Source organism: Dermacentor andersoni, chromosome 8, assembly GCF_023375885.2.
Source record: "Dermacentor andersoni chromosome 8, qqDerAnde1_hic_scaffold, whole genome shotgun sequence".
Lineage (NCBI taxonomy): Eukaryota > Metazoa > Arthropoda > Arachnida > Ixodida > Ixodidae > Dermacentor > Dermacentor andersoni.
The window spans coordinates 61,283,831-61,307,468 of NC_092821.1; the positions used below are offsets into that span (position 1 = coordinate 61,283,831).

Consider the following 23,638-nt stretch of genomic DNA (forward strand, 5'->3'; position numbering starts at 1 on the left):
TTGCTTAATTTCCTTTATTTCAGACCACTTCACATGTTTAAAGCAATACATAAGCCAGCCACGTAGATGTGTTAGTGATAGACAGAGAGCACAATAATGTAGCCTAGCTCTTCGTTCATTGGACTATGGTTATGAGTTGCTATGAATTTGACCCAGATCATTTGAAATTCACGTCCATGGTTACTTTTGTTGATGCATGTGACCCGTACTGGTAAAATGGGTGGCCGAGCAAAAATTGGAAATTTATCCCGTTAGCGGCCCTCGCCGACACGAATTTCGGCTATTTGCTCTTATTCCAGGAGGGCTAAATCAAGACCTTGCATGCCAGCGTCCAGGATGTCTTTAGGGAAGCAGGTAAAGCGGAAGCGCGGGCGATCCTTCTCATCTGCGGCAAGCATTTTTATGTTTTACGTGTGTGTGCATGTATATATACCGTAAAGCTTTTAATCACCGATTGGAAAGTGCAGGTGATGCTGGCACAGTCGGAGAGGCCTAAAAGGGAGACAGAACTACATCCTTTTTCAAGTGTTATATTGGCACTTCGTGCGTCGTCTTTGTTAGCGCAATAAAAAATATCTTTCTGGCAATAATTTATAAAGTGTACAAATTATTTGGCCCAGCTCAGTGCTTTACTATGCTCGGCTGTTAACGTTATATGCTTTTACAGGGGCATTGCATCTCCTTGCCTATATATTTGTCGAGTCTTAGTTTAAGCATTTGCATTTTCGCATCGTTTCTTGCCGGGTGCCCGCAAGCCCTTGAAACAAAGCGGTCGCAACTAGTCGCTGATGCAGAAACCATCATTTGAACGATACAAAGGGTTCATATAAAGCCCGTGTGGGCGCAATGTTGGATTACGCTTCATAAGGGAATGAGAGAAAGTAACCGCGTTTTAAACTTACGGCATGAATTTTGTCACTTCTAATGACAGTTTTGACTTGCGGAAGAATAGGGTTCAGCCGTGTTTAAGGACACAATTGCGCATACGCGTGGTGGTTGCGGCTCACGTGCGCGCTTATTTTACGGTCACACCATAAATATATTCGCACGTTCAACTAATATCTAGAACAGTGGAAGTGGGGATTCTGGGGCATGAGGGTGGAATATTAACTGATGGAAATATCAAGAATTCTCAGTAGACACACGTTTTACAAATGTATTCAGTGGCATTTAAAGTATGAAATGCCCCAAATTATATTTTAACTGCTATTCACAAATAATCCTTTTGTCCAATTACTTCGTACTTTACCCTTTACCGCATGGATTTTTCTTTTTTGTGTGCAAAGAATATAATTAGACAAGCCTTTGTATAGGCCCAGTGTGCCTAAGCAAACGTCATATTTGAGAAGAAGCGCACGGTAGCAACTTTATAAGCCAAACTTCACAAGTACAAGGCGCAACGAAGATAGAGGAGCCGAATTTCACCGCTATATAAAGCCAACAGGCAATGATGCGAAGGAAAGCATAGGGGCATTTAGTTGAGTTTCAAACAGAAATGCGTACTTTAAAAAGAGGGAAATGAAAGTGGACGAAAAGATAACTTGCCTGCGGTGGGGAACAAACCCACATCATTCCCATCGGGTTGTGTCCCCTCCGCAGAGAAGTTATCTTTTCATGCATTTTAATTTCCCGTTTCTCCATTATTTTCTGCACTTAAATTTCAACACAAGTGATTACCCCTGTGCTTGCCTTTGATTCATTGCCTATTGGTTTTACATAAACTTGCACATCTCATAGATGATACTCCATGTAGTTAAAAGTATACTTTATTACGGCGCAGAAAGGCATTTGCCTAATACAAAACATGCCAGAAATATCTCAACCATCTAAAACGCTTTCCAACAATGCTTTACAATTAGTATACTTCTTGAAGCTCCATCTGGTTCAAGTTTTGTTAAATTTAGCTGTGGTGGAAATTCTGCTCGAAACTGCATTGACCGGAATTTGTTTCCATATTGCTCTTAAAGGGTACTTTTTCCTAAACTGCGCCATCGCTGCAGCACGACATAGTTTTAGTGGTGTGAAATTGGGAAGGTAGCACAATATAGACATTACAATGCATGGTGTCGCTGCCTGGCGCTGCAGTTATTTCTTGCATTGATTCATTGCGTTACAGTCAGTAAGACAGCCGTTGCGACATTGGAAAGAATGCAATTCAACCCTATTTTTCTGCATCAACTGTGGCGCTGCAATAGGTTAGGTGAACATGCTGACTCTGTGTGACTGCGTGATAAATGCAGTACCTTTACATATCGAGGCCAGCTGAGTCGTAGTGCTGTGTAGACAAAAAGGTAAAGTGCCCACTGCTTATTTCTGTTGCTTGCTTGCAACTTTACTCATTGCATCATACGACTTGTTTTACAAGAGAAAAGGAGGTCGTTAACTTTGGCATCAGCCTTTATGAACGTATGCACGGTAAGCAGCTAAGAGATTATGGTTCGTGATTTGGCCAACCATGTCTTTGGTAGTAAGACCAAAGACCAGCATAAGAGTGTAAAACGTGCACTAAAAAGATGATACTATAGCATTGCATTGATGACAATGTCGGATAAAAATAATTCTTATTGTATCATTTCCTGTTTTCGCGTGATCTGAAATTTCCTTTCGAAATAAAATCAGTGAAAAGCAAGTGTTCGTTCTGTTCTGTTTCCTTCCTCTTCTTTTTTAAAGGTAGTGAAAATATTGAGTAAGAGCGACTGCATCCATTCACAACGAACTTCTAGATGGAATATTTCCCTGTTTTTCTACTGGCTAAACATCCGCACCAATTTTTCCATCTGTTTCATGCCTCAGAATGCATGCACTGTCATGATTTCAGGATGCGGCTTGCCGTACATGTGGCATTCAAGTACGCCAGCTCGAGCAGGAAAACGAAGTCTTGACGGCTGGAGTTTATATCCTGAAGATGTTTCAGGAGGAGCAGAGCTACGTGACTGGTAAGCAGCTTGTTGCAGAAGCCATATGGTTACTATTTCTTCAGTTTACTTGTGTTGCTCTTAAGGCGTAAAAACTACATGCACGCCAGCACTGCATGTTGGTATTATTCTCCATGGGATTTTAATGCATAATACATTGATTTGTCTGAGCCGTGCCACCCTTTCTTGCAGTGTGCAATGAAGTTCTGAACCACCTAAAAACTTTTTTTAGATAATGTATACGACACAAAGGAACAAGCCTCTGTGGAAAATTGTACCTCTGAAGTATAAGCAGAACAAGCAAAAATAGCCGTACTTGATATTACAGCTGAACAACAACAATACTGCCATTACCGCTCAGTAGAAGTTTCCTGTTACACAACGCACAGCTCCTCTATGTAGCCTCCGAACCTCAGACATTGCAGTGGTGCACCCGCGCTCTCTTGGAGGCTACACTGCTCCGTAGCCCTGATGCCCAGGCCACCACGGGTTGCTGCAATGAGCCCTCTCGCCATACACTCTTAAGCAAAACTACACCCTTTGAGTCCCATCTTGCCATACAGCCATAATCGTCATCTGTCTTGTCCGCATATCGTTTTTTTCACGCTGCGAGCCCCCTACTTCCAAGTCACGGATGGCATGCACGTTATCAGCATGACAGAGCATTCTCGACAGGCATGTAGTGAGCGCAGAGTTTTCAAAAAGGAAGCGCAAGCAAGACAGATGACGAGTACTGTTGCGTGGCAAGCAACAACCCAGAGGGCGTACATTTGTTTAAGAGCGTAAGCAGGAGCGTGGAATGCCGCATCTTCTGATTTGTCGCTATGGTTGTCCAAGCGCGCCAATGTGAGACAAGCCTGAGCGACAACAACTTGCAAATGTCGCAGTGCAGCAAAAAATGTGTGACACAACACGAAGTGCCATAGGAAGGGAAATTTTAGTTGTAAGATGTCAAGTTAGACTGAAGACAGCCGACGTGCCGGCCTTACAAAATATCAGGACAGCAAGAAATTCTACTTTGAATGGCCAGTCAAAAGTGATATATAGAAGGATCAATTTGGCGTTTAACAACCAGACAGTCAAAAACTCATATCACCACACTGTAGCATAAGCTCTGAACTTAGATAAGTAGGCTGAGGAATAGAGAATACCCGAACACGCTGCTTGTGCAATTACCCAAGAGGACAACAGACGTAACGAAAAAACCATGATACAAATCCGGAAATGTGTAGTTTTACCGTGCAAGCATAGCACGTCACACAAAATAAAGAATTGACCACCCTTCCACTACTGTGATGCTGGGGGCAAGCGAAGATCGCGATCCGTGGCTCTTCGTTGTCGTAGCACCTCCGCCTCGCGCTCCCTCTCGGCGAGGTCGGTACGTCGACGATGTGTCTTTCTCGAGCGAGTTCCCGGCGGCGTTCATCAAACACTACCTGTTCTTCGGCTGAACACGTGACGCGTGGCCCGCTCCCGCTGCCGCTCCTTCAACACAGCCTTCTCATCGGCAGAACGAACCAAACGCGGCCTCCTAATCTGACTGCCGTATCTGAACTGGTGGGAAACGGCGGGCGCGAGGCGAGCGAACACGCCATCACACCATATCCGTCCTCTTCCAGAGGGTGAGCACGCCTGCGACTGGCTCGCGCCTGGCGCTGCATCCACTTCTTCAAGCGTATAAAAGCCCTGTTTAAAGGTCGTGTATGATGAACCGACAGTGGCTGAATCATTTAGCGTGGTGGTCTTGCAGCCCGGTGGTCGGTGACTCGAATCCACAGACCGACAAGGAACGTTTATTTTAGCGGGACTTGGGATTTTTTCTACGGCCACACCAACACCGACGGTGACACGAGTCAGGCAATGCAAGGTTTGTTTGAAAACTACCTGCAATCGAGTTAGAGACAGAAAATGTGGCAAGCGAAGGTTCTTGCGAAGCAAAACATGTGCAAGTTTACAGCATGGGGTGGCAGTATTGTTTATGCTGTTTATACTTTATGCGTTAAGGTGTGCATAGAACAAATTGGGTGCTTTATCAATGAAAGGCTAACTAGCTACAGCAGCTAACAACAAACAATGGAAATTATCTGCACCGTCAGCAAGAATAAAGAACTGCGAAAACGCAGAGACCGCTAGAAAGAGTGATTTAGGAAGCACTCCTTATATGATAACAAAAAGACATGCATAAGCGCTCTTTTTATTCTGCTCATAGACGTCGAGACATATATTCTAAACAACAAAATGCACGTCCAAACAATCAAAGACATCTTCATCGTTCACCAAAGTTGCCTTATATTGTAATCAATATGAAATTTCGTATTCGTTACTGTTCACAATCTTCTGCTTTTCTTTGTTTTTCTAGGTAACTGCTTACAACGCCCATTTGTTACCATGCGCACTCGCACTTCATTCGAATATAATCAGTTAGTTGTTTGCTCCTTCATTCAGTCAGCTGGGTTGTCCCTTTTTCATTCGTCCTGGGCGCATGAAAGAAGCCGAAGAAATGAGCAAGGGGAGAAGTAAGAACAAAGAAGTTAGAATAAAATGGCGGACAACACCCGTCTCACTGAGAACATGTCATTTCTGCTGCCGTTCTAGTTAGGAACGCTACATTTTGGCGCAGCCAACAGTTTTCGAAGATTAGCCATGCGGGTGACCTTTTTCGTCGACCAGGCGTCATCGGAGTCTGTTGTGTTCACCCGATACCAAGTGCACGCTGAGCCAGCGACGGACCTTCCTATCGAAGAAGTTCTACTGCGCTGATGAACGTGGTGTTGCAATAAACTGCAATCAGCCACCAAGCCCTCATGCAAACAAGATGGGTGACAGTGAATCTGCAACTGCAGACACTGAGCGAACTCGTTCTGTAACCCATACGACGTGGCACCCTCAAAGAGGAAACGCCTGCCGGGAAGGTGAGCCTAGACGTGACTGTTGTGGAACTGAAAAGGCACATTATGCAATAGATCGAGATAATGAGAACTTTCATCCAAGCGTTTAATCGAGAGCAATCAGCACAAGGCATTGTTGAACCGGATGTTTTTGAAGGAAACTCGCAAAGTGCGCGCTACTGGCCGTGGTTTTTTGAGTATGCCTGCGACAAGAATATGTGGCATTCCGACGACACAAAGATTTTGAATATGCGCCGCTATTTGGGCGGTTTAGCCAGAAAATTGTATGATGTGCAACTCATGGATCATGGGCCAACATGATGGGAACTGTGGAAAAGTAACTTTTTACCGGCTTTCGAAGGCAACGCAGAAGAATGATGGGATGCGGCACTACGGTTCAGGTATACAGGCGGCTCACTGCTTGAGCACTGTCTTAAAAAGTGTCGCCTGTTGTATTCAGCAGAACCGAAGCTGTCGTCTTCTGCTGTTGTAGCTTTGATAACGCAAGGGTTGTGTATTGAGATCCGCAATCATGTCCAGCTCAAAGGTCCAAGAACATTTGATGACCTTCTGAACTTTCTACAGACTTCGGTGCTAAGAATTGCATTGAGAAAACAGCCAGGTGGTAGAACAGATCAATTTAATTCTCGTAAGCTGAGTGAGCATCTAGAGTCATTGCGTCATCTTAATGTGAAGATAGCTTCATAAACAGATCCCTGGGAAGCGTCAATCATGACTGTGAGGATGGTGAAGAACCAATTACCACAGTTCACGGCAACCTACTTCCACATAATCTGTCTACGGTGGATCACAAGCCGCAGAAGAGCCTCAGTGAGGCAGTGTATTTGGTGTCGTCAAGCTTATTGTACGCCCCCATTAAGGTAGATGGCATTGAAGTGAAGGCTTTCGTTGACAGTGGAGCTTCCGTATCAATTATCAACGAGACTCGCGTGGATGCCGGTCGCCTCCACGCTGGTAGCAGATTGCCTGTCCAAGCATACGGTGGGTCAATGACCATGCATAGTGAATGGGTAACCCTGGTTATTGAATTTCAAGGGCATGTATTACCAGTGACGTATTGGCAATACCCAATGTCACCTACGATTTTCTTTTGTGCCGTCGAGACATCAAAATACTTAAGATAAACCTATCTTGGGACGACAAAGTAATGGCCGAGGACACGATAAGAACAGAAGATCATGTTGAAGAACCTACTGTATCAACGCTAATTTCCACCCTGGAGACATCAAGACTAAGTACCCAGAGCCTACATGCAAGGATAGCTACCCTCAAGCAAAGAAATTACATGTTCCTTTCGAGCTCACAGATAAAACAGTGGTTCCTGGAACCCCCTATAATATGTCCAGAGATAAAAAGGTGTGCCTGAAAAATGACTTGCAAGAAATGTTGGATGTAGGTATCATCCGGCCTTCCGTATCCCCATTTGTGTCTCATAAACTATTGGACCAAATGAAGGTGGCACATTCCGCCTCTGCACAGACTACCGGGCTCTCGACCGTCAAACTGAATTGATACCTTATGCAATGCCAATAATCGACGCCATCATTGCAGAAACTGGTGGTTGCCATAGTTTTTCACGTATAGACCTCTGCAAGGGCTTTTGGAAGATTCCACTAAGTGAAGAAACGAAGAATTACACCGCGTTCATAACTGCATTTGACTTGTTTGAGTGCAACCACCTACCATTTGTTTGGAAAAACTCCCCTGCGTGGTTTCAGAAGATAATGACGGACATTCTGAAACTTTACCTAGGCATATTTTGTAATGTGCCCATCAACGACATCATGATCTACTCAAAGACAAAGGAAGAACACCGTAGTCATCTTTCAAAAGTTCTTCCCGCTCTCAGTCTTGCCCAACTCAAAGTCAACTTCAAGAAAAGTGCGTTCTTTCAAGATACTATAGTATTTCTTGGCAGGGTGTTTAATGAACACACTAATAGGACTAAGAAAGAATCAGTAGAGGGAATCTCGAAGCTGGTAAAGGCTGATGACGTGCACTCCCTGCGCGTTTTTCTTGGCCTAGCAGGACACTTTCGGGCGTTCATCAAAGGCTAAGCGAAGCTGCCTATTGTGAGCTTGTAAAGCTAATATCGTCCGACCCCATCTTGCGAATACCGGATTGTTCTCTGCCTTTCTTGCTGAACACAGACGCATAACATTATGCTACCGGTGCAGTTTTATACCAGAAACCTTCCAAACAAGCTGATCAAACCAAAAACTACATTGTAGGGTACTGCAGCTATACCCTGAAACCCGCCGAAACCAATTACTCTACCACAGAAAAGGAAGCTCTGGCCGTCTTAAATGCTGTGCAATACTTTCGTACTTACCTGGATGGTGCCAAATTCATACGTTCGACTGACCATCAAGCACTGACTCAACTTCTGAGCATGGTGCCGCCAAGAGGCCACATTGATAGATGGCTGAACTATCTGCAACAATTTGATTTCGTAATTTCGGACCGTCCTGGCCCACTGCTCACTGACGCTGATACACTGTCAAGATTACTTCTACACGAATCAAGCAAGAATCTAGAGGCAATCAATCATATTAAGCTCTGGGAAGGTAGGTAGGAAGGTAGCTCCAGTTTATCAATAGAAGGTATCACGTACCACCAACTATGATTGCAAGGATTCTTCATCTATACCACGACACTCCTGGATCGGGCGGACATGATGGCTTCTGGCGCGCTTATAAGAAATTTCTCATGAGATTCACATGGCCGGGCATGAAAAACGACGTCAGCCATTACATCCTCACATGCCACCTCTGCCAGGTGAACAAAGTTAAATTCAAGCAATCGACAGACGTTATGACAAACACTGAATATGCAAGCGTCCCGTTCGAAGTAATTCATTTGGATTTCGCGGAGCTCAAAAGGAAGGGGGAAGGAGTCAAGCGAACGCAAGATTTCTTGCTCTCCATAGATGAGTGCACAAGGACGACTGCGGCTAAAGCTGGCAAAGAAGACGCAAACAGAGTAATAGATCTCCTCAAGGCTGAAAGTTTAAACACACAAAGACGCTCGTCTGCAATAACGGGCCGGCTTTCCGGAGTGCCAAATTATCATTGTCGGCACAGGAGCACGGAATAATGATCAAGTATTCCTCTTAATACCACCCGGTAGCAAATGGCCTAGCGGAACGTGCCATACGAGACATCAAGCAGTATCGGATGATGTATCCAGACTTTGCTGGTGGCTGGAAGTGCTGTCTCGAGGCCGCTGTGAAACATCACAGCAGATCGTACACCACTGGCTTAGGCTGCAGCCCTCATTTTGCAACTTCGGGTACAGCGCCCATACTTCCTGCAGATCGTGAGCTAGGCCTCATAGAGAACCTCGAACTCGCGTAAGTATGGAAAACTGTCAAAGAACAGAAGGTCTACAAGCGCCGAATGAAGCGAAACTTTGATAAAAGGCACAGTAGCCAGATACCGGACATACAACCTGGAGACTGTCTTTGTAAGAAAACCAGCTGTACCTTCAAATTCTAAATTTTTTGCAACATTTCAAGTGATTAAGACTGCAAGCCAGCATAGAATATTGAAGAATTTCTTGTACACCGGACCCTCGAGTCAAACGGAGTGCCCCTCTATTGGAAACACATTCAAGTAATACCCCAGGAGGGTGTAATTAAAAGAAGTCCAGAAGGGTGAAGCGGTCTGCGCAGGACGCATGAAAGAAGCATAAATGGGCAAGGGGAGAAGTGAGAACGAAGAAGTTGGAATAAAATAGCGGACGACAGCCGTCTCACTGAGATTATGCCATTTATGCTGCCGTTCCAGTTAGGGACGCTACACTTTACGGTTCACATTCTTCTGTTTTTCTTTGTTTTTGCTAGGTAACTGCTTACAACACATTTATTACCATGTGCACTCGCACTTCATTCTAATATAATCAGTTAGTTGTTTGCTCCTTCATTCAGTCAGCTTGGTTGTCCCTTTTTCATTCTTCCTGTTTCCATCTAAACACAGCGCAAGAAAAGTGGAAATACAGTGGAGCGCAGTGTTAGTGCTTCCACACTGCCTCAGGTGACACTATCTCGAGAATGTGTAATGCGTAGAAATATTGTGATTAGAATGACCAAATGGGTATGTGGGTGTTAACACTGGAACTAACATCTGATATGATGAAATGAAGCACGAAACACATGAAACTTCAAGGGAATTTCATGTTGAGCTTGTTAGTACATGTGTGTGTCGTTTCATCATCTTCTCAGCCTACAGCAAATTAATAGGAATGACCATAAATATGTCCACTTTATTGTCTTTTCAAAAAGAGTTGTTCCCCTTATAGTTGCGAACTGTAGCTCAGCTGACGCTCTTTTTGTGTGTTTCTCCTATTAGCTTAAGTAATCGTTCTGGACCTTTTAATCTGTAGTGAGCCTCAACGGTAGAACCATAAAATTTAGAGCACACAGTCACATAAAGCGTGAGCCACTGTTGTGACTGTCACTAGTTGTCAGTTCGTGTAATGCAATTTTTTTGCAACATAATAGAACCTGTACTCCATTTCATACTTAGCAGGCAACCTTGTGAAAGCTACGCAAGTTGAGCTGCCACCAAGTCTGACTCTGCCTGTTTAGGACGCAGTTGTTTTGCATTTGCAACAGTTTCTGCAGAATGGCTCTTTCAAGTATCACATGTACAAATTGTACACCCAAGATTACACCAAATCGTGCATATGACTGAGGCGCAAAAAGGAGAAAAGAAGTGTTGAAAACTTCATTATAAAGTATGGGATATTTCGCTGCACAGAGAATTTGCATTTGGCGGTTCTTTGCTGAAATGTTGAAAGTATTGATATACTTTTATTGAGTGGATGTACTGCTTGCTCATTATGCGCACTCTCGAAAGTTGGTGAAAACGTTTCGCAAGACCCTCAACAAAGTTCAGAGTAAGCCAGAGGAGGCAGTGATTGCGTGCAGAAAGGTACGTTTATTCAGTGCTGCCAGTTCTCCTTTCTTTTTCTTTTTGGCTATATAATGCTTTTGAAGTAATGCCGTGAGCAAACCAAGGTTACATCAGTGTTTCCCTAATGCTGACCGCTGGGATCACTTGAGATGGTGAAAGAGTTTTGTGTGGACCACTTAAACATATGTATCTGGTCGTTTGTGATATGTGTCTAAGACCAAAATTTATATCCGTCTGGCATGGTGGCAGATGGCAAACCGTTGCAGGAACATTGCTGCTAGTAGGGCGTTTTAAAAGTCATTAACGACGATCGCGTGCGAAATCGCATTCACTAACGACCACTTCTGTATTTGTGAACAAACAGCCGTAAACTACAAGGTCCGCATGTGAACAACAGTTTGTCTCTCTCACTCCCTTTTGTTATCCAGACACCTAGGTAAATGAACATCTTTATGACCTCCTATTTCCGGAAATCGGTTGGTGACAGTGTAATACGCAGTTGTATTGGTGCAGCCCCGTCATATGTCAACGTTTCTAGTAGTTAGCCCACTATTGTGTGCTAATCTCTATATTCTGGATAAAAGAGGTATGTCGCTGTTCTTTCAACCCCATCGCTAAAGCAGTACTTATTAATTCTGCTGTGCCTTCTGTTCTCTACCAGCCCACATTTTAATGGAATTAATAGTCTTGCTAGACAGCAATGCATATGTATGCTAACCAGTTTCCATTTAAAGAGATGCTTTCTATGTCTTACTTATTATTCCGTGAGCGCCGAGGACGCACTGCAGGAAAACAAACTTACACATCTTGTCAGTGATCTCTGGGCCGTGCGGATGTTGGGAGAGATGGAGCCGGGAGACGCAAGGCAGCACAGCAAACGGATTTTACTCGGGTCGAACCCAATATAAAACGCACTCAAAATGGAACTCAAAACTCAATTGGCAAAGATAAAACTCCACACTTGCGTAGCCTAATTATGTCCTTATCCTCACCTAAGTTCGTCCTTAGCGCGTTCTGCGCGGAAGTCTGGCAACCCTGGTGTATGGCTGCACACTAACAAAAAGGAGCGTCCTTACAGTCTTTTGTCGTCACCTATATCTCCGATGCGTGTGAGCGCTTCATCGTAGTCGGTGTGCCGCCGACTCCGCAAGCTTTGTTGCCTTGGTATCGGCCGGCCAGCTCGTCCGTCTTGGATGTCAGTGTCCCGAACTCTGTCGGTGACGTGGAACTCCGGCCTTCCTGGCTAGGCTTAACGCCGGGTTCCGCCGCTACTTCTCCGAGTGCCGACTAGACGCCCCGGGAACTTTCATACGTGTTGGTCCGCCTCTGGAAGGGGATGCTTCCTGGAATGCCCGGCACCACCGTGAGAGGCTGCAGCACGTCCAAGGAGCCTCACTCGAACGTCGCCGAGGTCGACGGTCACACCCTGGATCGTCAGCGTCACGGACTTGGCTGAACGTCCATGGCTCCCATCGCCAGTGCGAAGCTGACGCTCCAACCTTCTTGGCCCAGAGGCACGCCGATAATACCAGCTCAGCGCCGCTCCTCTCCCGATCACACCTCGGGTCACGCGCCTCGAGGGCTCGCGCCGTTCAGACCTATCGGCGCACATCGTCCTCTTCTTTTCTGTTTCTGCCCCATGCCTCTTACATGTGACACATCTGTGTAGAACATTCCAGTTTGCATTTGCAGTTATACCAATAAGCTAACTAAGAATTTTGAATAGAAGAAAAGAAAATGTCTAAATAAAGACGTACGTTGAAGATATTTTACGCGAATACTATTTGATCATCTTTTGTATTTGCGCAGCAGCATTGGGGAACCCAAGAGATACATATCAAAATTCCACGATACCCTTGGAGTTCTTGTCACATAGCAAGAAGGCGCTTTTCATGCGTCTTCTGGTTCCAATGGCGATGCACATACCGTTGAGTGGTGCAACGCCACATTCATCTCACGTGAAAACATGCATTCTCACTGATTCGTCTGTGAGCGCCGAAAACGCACAGAAAAAAGCCAACTTGTACATCTCCGTAGAAAACTACAGTTTGCATTCGCAGTTCTACCTGCTTGCTTACCGATGGTGTGCTCCGCTGCAAGTCGCTGTTTGGGGGCAAGATCTGTCTTCCGGGTAAGGCAACTCAAAAGTAAGCCCTTTACACAACACGTGTGGATAAAGCCCAGCCTAATTCTCAAAGTAATGACATACCTTGAAGAAGGCCGCGTCCTCCTCGCGCACCCTGGCCGAGGCCAATTCCGCATCGCTATTGGCCTAATGCCATCAAGTGGGCCCTCCCGCCGGCTTTGTTCGTTGACGGTCGCGGTCCACGGCCACTTTCGCTTGAGAAGCGTCTACCGACTGACGAGGAGCGTATGTTGGCACCGTTGCTCTGTGGTAAACATGGAATCCAGCGTGAGCCAGCCGTGGCACTGCGAGCGCGAGGATCGAGGGAAAGAGAAGCCAGCGTCTCGAGAAGGCGCCAGCAGAAAGAAAATAGTTATAGAATGATATGTATATTGTCACGAGAGGAAAAGCCAGTCAGACAGTTCTAAGCGGACGGCCGTTTACAGTTCGTTTTTGCAGCAGCTACCACGCACACTTCTTCTTCCTCGACTTCTAGCGTAACTAGTGCGTGCCGTTAACCCTCCCTCCAAAAAAAAATAAATAAAAAAATAAATAAAGTTGGGGACATGTTAAATGCCACAAGGAGAAAATAAAAGAAGTGAGAAAGACAATGGACGTGACGACAGGGGCCGCATAACAAATTTTGTGGATGAGAGTCAGCGCGAATGGTAGGGCTTCATCCTGGCAACGTGAACAATGTCAAAGGAGCGTGGTCTACGGGAGTGGTGCGAAGTGTCGGCTGGAATAACTTCGTAGTTGATAGGACTTAGACGACGCAGAAATATGTAGGGGCCAAAGTATCGGCGCGATAATTTTTCTGACCGGCCTCGTTGATGTATAGGGGTCCAAACCCAAACAAGATCTCCCGGGTTGTATGTGACGTCTCGATGGCATATGTTGTATCGACGAGGATCTTGACCTTGTCGGGATAGAATTCGTTGCCGCGCAAGGTGCCGCGCTGCTTCGGCACGCTGAACAAAGGCGTCTGTATCTGGTGCAGTAGGTTTAGACGAAGTTGGTAGGAGCATCACGTCGAGCATAGTGGTGACGTCGCGTCCGTAGACCAGACGAAAAGGAGGAAAACCGGTGGTTTCTTGCAGGGCGGTGTTGTACGCGAATGTCACATACGGGAGCAGTTCGTCCTAATTTTTATGATCCGTGGCAACATACATGGAAAGCATATCCGCAATCGTTTTGTTGAGACGCTCAGGTAAACCGTTAGTCAGCGCGTGATACGCAGTTGCCGTACGGTGCGTTGTTCCGCTCAGCTGCAGAATATCTCGGACCAACTGGGCAGTGAAGGCCGTACCACGGCCTGTGATGACGACAGCGGGAGCACCATGTCGAAGGACGATATTTTTGATAAAGAAGTTAGCAACATCTGAAGCAGTAGCTCGCTGAACGGCTTGTGTTTCGCAGTATCGAGTGAGGTAATCGGTGGCGACATCGATCCAGCGGTTATCAGCCGAAGACTTGGGAAATGGGCTGAGTAACTCCATCCCGGCTTGTTCAAAACGTGAACAAGGAGGTCGGACAGGCTGAAGCAGACCGGCTGGTTTCAATGGTGGAACTTTGCGACGCTGGCAATCTCGACAACTTTTGACGTACTGCTTCACGGTTTTTGTGAGTTTTCGCCAATAGTACTTCTGCTTGATCCTCGCGAGAGTACGCGTGAAACCAAGATGCCCGGACGTTGGTTCGTCGTGGCATGCACGTAGAACATCGTCGCGGAGAGTAGCGGGAACAACGAGCAGGAAAACGGTTGCCGTAGGGTGAAAGTTCCGCTTGTATAGGATGTCGCCACGTAGGCAGAAAGAGGACAAGTGACGCACGAACTGCCGTGGGGGTTGTGGGCGGCTTCCTTCAAGGTATTCAATGAAGGGCTGGAGCTCGGAATCTTGGCGTTGCTGTTGAGCAAGGTTTAAAGACGGAAGAGTACAAAGAAAACCAGAATCGTCGTCAGTATCTAGTGGTGCGGGTTCGACGGGGGCGCGGGAGAAACAGTCGGCGTCAGTGTGTTTCAGGCCAGACTTATAGACGATGGTCACATCAAATTCCTGCAACCGAAGGCTCCATCTTGCGAGACGGCCTGAAGGATCGTTGAGATTCGCCAGCCAGCAGAGAGAGTGGTGGTCGCTGACGACATGGAATGGGCGTCCGTGCAGGTATGGGCGGAATTTCTGGATAGCCCCTATGACTGCCAGATTTTCTTTTTCAGTTGCTGAGTAGTTTTTTTCAGCAGCAGACAAGGTTCGGCTGGCATACGCAATAACGCGCTCAACACCAGCTTGAAAATGTACGAGTGTCGCTCCGAGACCAATGTTACTAGCATCAGTATGAACTTCTGTGTCAGCCTCGGTGTCAAAGTGACCAAGGATCGGTGGTGTCTCTAGACGTCGCTGAAGGTCGGGGAAGGCGTCGAATTGTGCCGGGCCCCAAACAAATGTGACGTCGTTCTTAATGAGTCGTTGCAACGGTTCGGCAATTTCACAAAAATTGGGTACAAAACGGCGGTAATACGCACAAAGCCCTAAAAATCGGCGGACATCGTGTTTTGTCTTCGGTATCGGGAACAGATCTACTGCCATGGCTTTGTCGGGGTCAGGGCGCACACCGGTGCTGCTGACATTATTACCTAGAAATTTGGGCTCCTCGTAGCCAAAGTGACATTTATCGGGCTTCAGGGAGAAGCCGGCGGTGCGGATAGCTTGAAGAACCGCCTCAAGCCGCTGGATGTGTTGTTCAAATGTGGTGGAAAAAACAACTACATCGTCTAAGTAGACTAAACACGAGTTCCACTTGAGGTCAGATAAAACTGTGTCCATCATGCATTGAAATGTGGCCGGAGCGGAACACAATCCAAAAGGGAGGACCTTAAATTGATAGAGGCCGTCGGGTGTTATAAACGGTGTTTTTTCTTGGTCCCGTTCGCCAACTTCAATTTGCCAGTACCCACTACGCAGATCCATTGAAGAAAAGTAACGGGCATGTCGCAGGCGATCCAAGGAGTCGTCAATTCGAGGAAGTGGGTAAACGTCTTTTTTCGTGATCTTGTTCAGTTTGCGATAATCGACACAGAATCGTAGTGAACCGTCTTTCTTTTTAACTAATACAACAGGTGAAGTCCACGGACTTGTCGATGGTTGAATGACATCATCGTCGAGAATTTAGGTTGATGACGAATAGCATCCTGTTTTCTCTGCGACACGCGATAAGCGTGTTGGCGAACAGGTTGGACGGTCGGTTCAGTGATGATTCTGTGTTTGATTAAAGGGGTCTGTTTGGCCTTCGACGTGGTGGCGAAACAGTCGCTAAATGACGATAGCAGAGTGAGGAGCCTCTCCTTCTCGTTTTGGTCTAGCTGTGGGTTGACGTTGATGTAACAGGTCAAGTTCACATCGCTGGATTCCGGAATCGAGATTGTCGTTACCGAAGCACAGGCGTTGGACTCGGCCACCGTTTCAAAGTAGGCCATGGTGGTATGCCTCGCAAAGTGCTTGTATTCACCACTGAAGTTGGTAACTAGAATCGTGGTCTGCCTATGTTGGAGCTCTACGAGACCTCGTGCGGCGCCAACTTCGCGATCCAGCAATATGGTGAGGTTACCTTCGGCGATGCTTATTCCTACTTGGTCTTGGAGGCATTCAACGAGGACGAAGATGCTACTTCGAGGCGGTAACGTCACGCAGTCATCGACCACGCGTAAAGCCGCGCGGTGATGTTCATCCTCCGCACTCGAATCCGAAGAAACATAGTTAGAAAAAGTCACGAACAAGTCACGAAGGTTAGTGATCGCCCCATATTCCCAGAGAAAATCCATGCCCAGTATAACTAGCCGAGAATACTTTGGCAGCACAAGGAAAGACGCTACGAAAGTCGAAGTAGAAATTGCAAGTCTGGCGGTGCATCGTCCAATGGGTTACACGAGGTGTCCTCCGGCCGTAATCAGATGTGGGCCATCCCACGCTGTCAGCACCTTGCGTAGCCGAGTGGCCAGTGAGGCACTCATAACCGAGTAGTCAGCTCCCGTATCGACAAGTGCAGTTACCATATAACCGTCGATGGAAGAAGTAATAGCAGCAGAAGTTCTTTTTGCAGTTTCGAATGAAGGCGTCAGCGGTACGTCGCTAGGGGATGGCGTCGGCGGAGGATATCTGACGGTTCGCATGACAGCGGCCTCACCCCCGAAGGTCACCGTTTTCAGTTTCCCCGACGCGGGCTTCCTCCGTTGACTCCAGCGGAATCAAAGGCGGGTCGAGCACGGTTTCGTGACGCGTACCAATGAGGTGAAGGCGACCGTGACTGTCTTTGCTGTGGGGAAGGAGGAAGCCGGTTACTTTCTAAGTATTGCTCGATTTCGTGCGGGCGTTCGCCATAGCGCGGGCAACGGGCGTCCGGATGGTATCCCCGCAGACCAATCCATCGGTACTGGCAGTCGCGATACATGTGACCAGCCTACCCGCAGTGATAGCACAACGAACTGTTGTCGGGGGCGCGCCATACTGTAGATTTGCGCGGACCAGGATGTAAGTTAATAAATTATATAACAGCTTGTGTTTAGTTACAAGTTCACGTACCGAAGCATGTGGAATAATTATAATTAATTAGAAATCAGTGATTACTGCACACCACACACAATCGTAGATTTTAGAGACCCGACACGTGAGCACGACTTTGACGAAATTGATACAAACCCGGGAGTAGAAATCGGAAGTAATGACGGCAGTAATGACGTCACAAAGAAAAAGGTGGCTTGAAGCTTACCCGCTAATGAATGGAAAACAGTTGCCTGGCACACATTGAGAATCTTACTAAGACAGCGGATGTGACGAAACCCTCTCCTCTCGCTTCTCTGCCGGCACTCACCTGCGCGCTCGCTTGCTCGAAACAGCTGCGTGGGCACACTCGTTACATGCTCTGACGTCAGCAACGGAGGCGTAAGGTGCGCTTCATGCGTCACTCTCTGGAAGGCTACGCCCCGCCAGGTGCCGTGCGCTGCGCTTCCTCCTCGCCCTCCCTCGCTCCTGGCCGCATAACATGGCAGGGGAAAGTCGTTCGCTCGCTTAATCTAAAAAACACCAACGCCGAGGTGCAAGTGCAAGTCAAATCTTAGGGTCGCCTACTATTTTTTTACGTTACTGAGGGGTTGCTAGAGGTCTATCGTAAACGTCAGATTTACAACCATTCGCAACGCGATCGTGCTACACGCACTTTGCAGATGTGGCGTACCTAACTGTAGCACACGCAACTCTTTCGGAGTATGATGGCACGGCATCAGCGCTCGTTTTGACATATTAACAAAAAGATAGGTATTAAAACAGGAGAGAAATGCTGCCGTCACTGATTTTGTACAACCCTCCGCATGAAAAATTTCTCCTTTAAACGAATTTGCTCCGATCTACGAAACCCACGCAAACGTTTAAAGCATATAGCCTTGTTATACGTGCATTCTCTCTGCAAAAAGTCGTCTGCTACGCTCCAGCCTTGTAGGCTGCGGCACAATCGAGAAGGGAGCGCGAAGGAGAGGAAAAACGAGGAGGATTGTAGGCGGAGGAGGAGAGTGGCGCTACTTTACGAAATTTCAGGGGCTTTCTGCGTGGAGGAGGTGATAGGTGTGTACACTACTGCATTACAGTCATCTAAGGGCTGTCCAAAGGGCCCGAGAACGCACGGAGGACGGTGGTCTTCTGGCCCCAACATGGGAGCGGCCAGAAACTACGACTTAGTAGTTCTTTAGGACGTAATAAACTTTGCTGCCTCACTGACAGAAAGTAGTGTGCTCCAGTGACAATGGGCAGTGCTTTCAAAGGTTGTTTTCAAGCGTTGTATTGGCACAGTTGCCTGCATATAACTTAAAACGTAGTATTATTTGAAATATTCATTTAAACAAGGAGAACAAAATATTACAGGACTGTTCAGGGGGATAACTCGAACATAAAGCTAGCTTATATTGCATAGAAGCTCATTTAGTTAATTATTTTCTTTGTCGCAGCTGGGAAGGAGCTCTTGCCATATTTACCATGAAATTTTTGTTAGTGATGGCTGCAGTTAATATTCAGCCTCAGTAAGCATTATCTTACTACATAAATTCATTACATTGCGATCTAAATGCAATGTTTTCATGACGATACAGTGATACAGTGCCATACAGTGCAATATTTACCATGACCTTCTTGTTACTGATGGCTGCAGTTAGTATTCAGCCTCAGTAAGCATTATCTTACTACATAAATTCATTACATTGCGATCTAAATGCAATGTTTTCATGACGATACAGTGATACAGTGCCATACAGTGCAATATTTACCATGACCTTCTTGTTACTGATGGCTGCAGTTAATATTCAGCCTCAGTAAGCATTATTTTACTACATAAATTCATTACATTGCGATCTAAATGCAATGTTTTCATGACGATACAGTGATACAGTGCCATACAGTGCAATATTTACCATGACCTTCTTGTTACTGATGGCTGCAGTTAGTATTCAGCCTCAGTAAGCATTATCTTACTACATAAATTCATTACATTGCGAACTAAATGCAATGTTTTCATGACGATACAGTGATATAGTGCCATACAGTGCAATATTTACCATGACCTTCTTGTTACTGATGGCTGCAGTTAATATTCAGCCTCAGTAAGCATTATTTTACTACATAAATTCATTACATTGCGATCTAAATGCAATGTTTTCATGACGATACAGTGATACAGTGCCATACAGTGCAATATTTACCATGACCTTGTTACTGATGGCTGCAGTTAATATTCAGCCTCAGTAAGCATTATCTTACTACATAAATTCTTTACATTGCGATCTAAATGCAATGTTTTCATGACGATACAGTGATACAGTGCCATACAGTGCAATATTTACCATGACCTTCTTGTTACTGATGGCTGCAGTTAGTATTCAGCCTCAGTAAGCATTATCTTACTACATAAATTCATTACATTGCGATCTAAATGCAATGTTTTCATGATGATACAGTGATACAGTGCCATACAGTGCAATATTTACCATGACCTTCTTGTTACTGATGGCTGCAGTTAATATTCAGCCTCAGTAAGCATTATTTTACTACATAAATTCATTACATTGCGATCTAAATTCAATGTTTTCATGACGATACAGTGAAAACAATGAAATGACACTCGAGCACCACTATACAGCACCCTTATACTACAGTGGTGTTGTTGTAGCTCCTTGTACAGATCATGAATATTACCTGGATGAAACACCAAAGCTTCAAGAACGTATTTATTGCTTAGTTTTGTGCCTTAAGAAAGTTTTCACTGCTCATTCAATTTTTTAAAGCTGTGCATTGTTTATTTCATTCATATTATTTTTTTTTAGGATACACCTACTCATAGTTCCCGGGGCTCAGTGTTTCATATATTAAGAACAGCTTTACCTCGCGTTTTTCAAGAGAGAGAGAGAGAAGAAACTTTATTGTAAAGTAAAATGATTTATGTGGTTGGGGCGCTCACTCCAGGGCTCCAAATTTTCAAGAGAGATAAGTACAAGCATGCCTTTTCATACGCCTTTTTGTTACTGATGGCTGCAATTATTATTCAGCCTCAGTAAGCATTATTTTACTACATAAGTTCATTACATTGCGATCTAAATGCAATGCTTTCATGACGATACAGTGAAAACAATACAATGACTCTCGAGCGCCACTATACAGCACCCCTATACTTCAATTCGTATTCAATATATCCATGGCGGGCCATTTTCCAAGAAAGCAACACAATTTTATTATGAAGTAATAATGCAATTTTCAGAATTACATTGTTTTGGGCGGCAGAAAATATCCATGGAAGATAGATGGAATTCCTACATTTTTCTAAGGGAGTGAGCACCTCAGGGAAAATGTGATGTGTTACTTTGGTTATTTAATTACTTTGCACGTTGTCTTTGAAGACATGCAACTTAACTCATCCTTAAGCCGGCATGCTTTTAATAATATCAGTCCTTCGACCAGGCTAACATTTCTAGCTACAATTAAATGTGTCAAGTACGCTTCCCACGCCCTTCACCACTTAATTAAGTGACTGGTAGCAGCAGTGTCCTAGAAATAGTAAGGACACAACACAGGGCCCTAAAAACATCAGCACGCTTTTGGTTTATGTTGGATAGTCGCTTAAATACCTACATTTTTATGAAAGTGACGGTCGCGAATATTAGCAGGCTAGCGCCCACGCACGAAGCATTTCATATTGATTGTTGTTTTCATGAGCTTAGTCTGCGCAAGTATAATCAAATCCTAACGCTGGTATTGCCCTTATCGCAGCTATAGCAGTACTGCAAAGAGTAACTTCGGTGGCGCAACACCTTTTCATTCGTTCTTGGATATTTGCTGGTCGCGTATATATATATATATATATATATATATATATATATATATATATATATATATATATATATACGATTTCTCGGTTTTTGCAGGCCGTAACCGGGATATTATTATGAGGCGCATCATACTGGGGCAGGGAAATAATTGGACGTGCACCCCAATGCATGGTAGACGGGCATTGCGCCCCCATAAAAATGTGGTTGGTGTGCGTATATTTATTAGTTGCAGTCGGAATTGAATAACGTTGAAGATACCCGTTGCAGCAGCGACAACGGCAAAGGCGCGCCCATCCGACAACTTCGTTCACGTTGTTGTTGTTGTTGTCCTACGTGGCCGTGGTACATAGTTCACGTCCTAGCTGAAAGGGTTTTCCTCATCTTCGTTTCTCGGCTCGAGCGCCACAAGCCGCGCTCGCTTGGTACAAGCAGCTCGGGAAGGAATAAATGCAGGAGGGTGCCTTGAAAAGGCCTACAAGAAGAGAGGAGGTGGGCGGAGACAGACAGCAGGGCGCATTACTGGGCGTCTGTTACCACTGAGAGAGTAGTCGGTCGCGCCAGATGCATTGCAATGAGAGAGAGACGGCACCCCTGTATATTTTGCTCCATGCTGACGTTCGTTGGAGAGGCGCTTATTAAGTAAGCGAAATCAACGCCGTTCATTTCACTCCAGCTGTGGGGGAAGTATAAGCGGAGAGAAAAATAAGCAACGCTCTGCTGAAACTGTCTGTGAGGACCGCGTGTTGTCAGTGTACAAAAGCGGTCGAAAGTGGAAAGCGCGTAACATGTACTCGGTTTCAGACATAATATTGAACGCTGTGGACGTTACGCTCAGTCCGTCTTACCCGCCGTGGTTGCTCAGTGGCTATGGTGTTGGGCTGCTGAGCACGAGGTCGCGGGATCGAATCCCGGCCACGGCGGCCGCATTTCGATGGGGGCGAAATGCGAAAACACCCGTGTACTTAGATTTAGGTGCACGTTAAAGAACCCCAGGTGGTCGAAATTTCCGGAGTCCTCCACTACGGCGTGCCTCATAATCAGAAAGTGGTTTTGGCACGTAAAACCCCATAATTTAATTTTAAATTTAAACGCTCAGTCCGTCAATCCTTCGCTGAGCGTTCCCTCTATCCTCTGCGCACCAATGGCTTTTGCTCGAGCGAGCATGCGGGTGAGGCTGCAAATAAAAAAAACAACCCAAAAGTAAAAAAAAACAGAAAGCTACATGGCCTAAAATAGTGTATTAGCAGCCGTATATTGTAGTTTGTTTGTGTTATAGTTTTAAAATGTTTTTCATTCAATAGTCAGCCTATACGAAGAAAAGTTTCGGACAAGTGCGGTCAAAACACATCTTAATATCCCTCAGTGTAAACGCAGCCACTGCAAAAACTCTGTTTAGCCTCCACAACATTGCACCTCTGAAACATAGCCTAAATGTGACGAAATGAAGATATAGCACAAAAAAAAAACGGTTTGATGGCGGCGTACTAGTACAGGCAGCGAGCATGCAGGGCGAAAGGACATATAGCACACTGCTCAACACTAAAAACAACTTGAAGAAGAAACGCAAAATGAAAACCTGTAAGCACCTTGCACCCACCAGGAGCCTCGGCCATCGGTTCCCGAACATTTCTACTCGTGACTATCAGGTAGTCCCCGTCGGCAACAATAAGTGGACACTCCGAACCGCGTCCTTGCAAGGACGATATCAATCCAACATGATGGCCACCGACAGAAGTGCTTCGCTGTCCGTGACGGTCACTTTGGCGAGTTGTCGAGGCACTGCGGTGTTTTCACATAGGTGGAAATCAAAGTAATGTCTAACACTACTACGAAGCAGGCAATTTCCTCGAGTGAAATAAATTGTGTCAATGGCTCGTGTCGAGCTTGAGGCCACTCCATTCCTTGCGCATAGGTGCCGTGAAGCCCGAGACACTATCGTTAGGACATCCATGCAGCCATTCACGGAGGAATATTGCTTTTCAAACGGCCGTGTTATGCTCCCATTCTGGATTAAAATTTCAAAATATATCCAGCGAGAGACGCATATGTCGCTTACCATTCATACTACTCATACAAGCAGCTTGGGGACTTCTTGTGCACTTCGGGTAGAAATATATCGATTGTAAGCAGCATGCTATTCTGCATTGGAATTCACGTTGCCGAAAAAAGGCTTACTTTGGTTTTTGTTTTTTGTTTTTTACTCTTTGAGGGCAGCTTCATCTCACCGCCCTTGGTGCAAAAGGAAACGCATCGGAAAAACTCGGTAAGCAGCAATCCTCAACAAGGAATGCCTAAATTGCTTTATTAATCATGTCTCTTCCACGAAACAGTACCGCAACTATAAAGGCGGTGAATTTTGGCAGTTTCCCCAAACCACCAAAAGCTGACTTAGCAATATCACAGTTTAAAAACTT

The 23,638-nt window shown here is 45.6% G+C and overlaps 1 long non-coding RNA gene across 1 annotated transcript; it reads left to right on the plus strand.

Annotated features, from left to right (window-relative positions):
• Window positions 1-299: 299 nt before the first annotated feature.
• LOC140212875 (uncharacterized) lies at window positions 300-23,610 on the plus strand. Its single transcript, XR_011889849.1, has 3 exons — window positions 300-354; window positions 2,819-2,936; window positions 23,439-23,610. It is a non-coding gene; the product is annotated as an uncharacterized lncRNA (long non-coding RNA).
• Window positions 23,611-23,638: the final 28 nt, after the last annotated feature.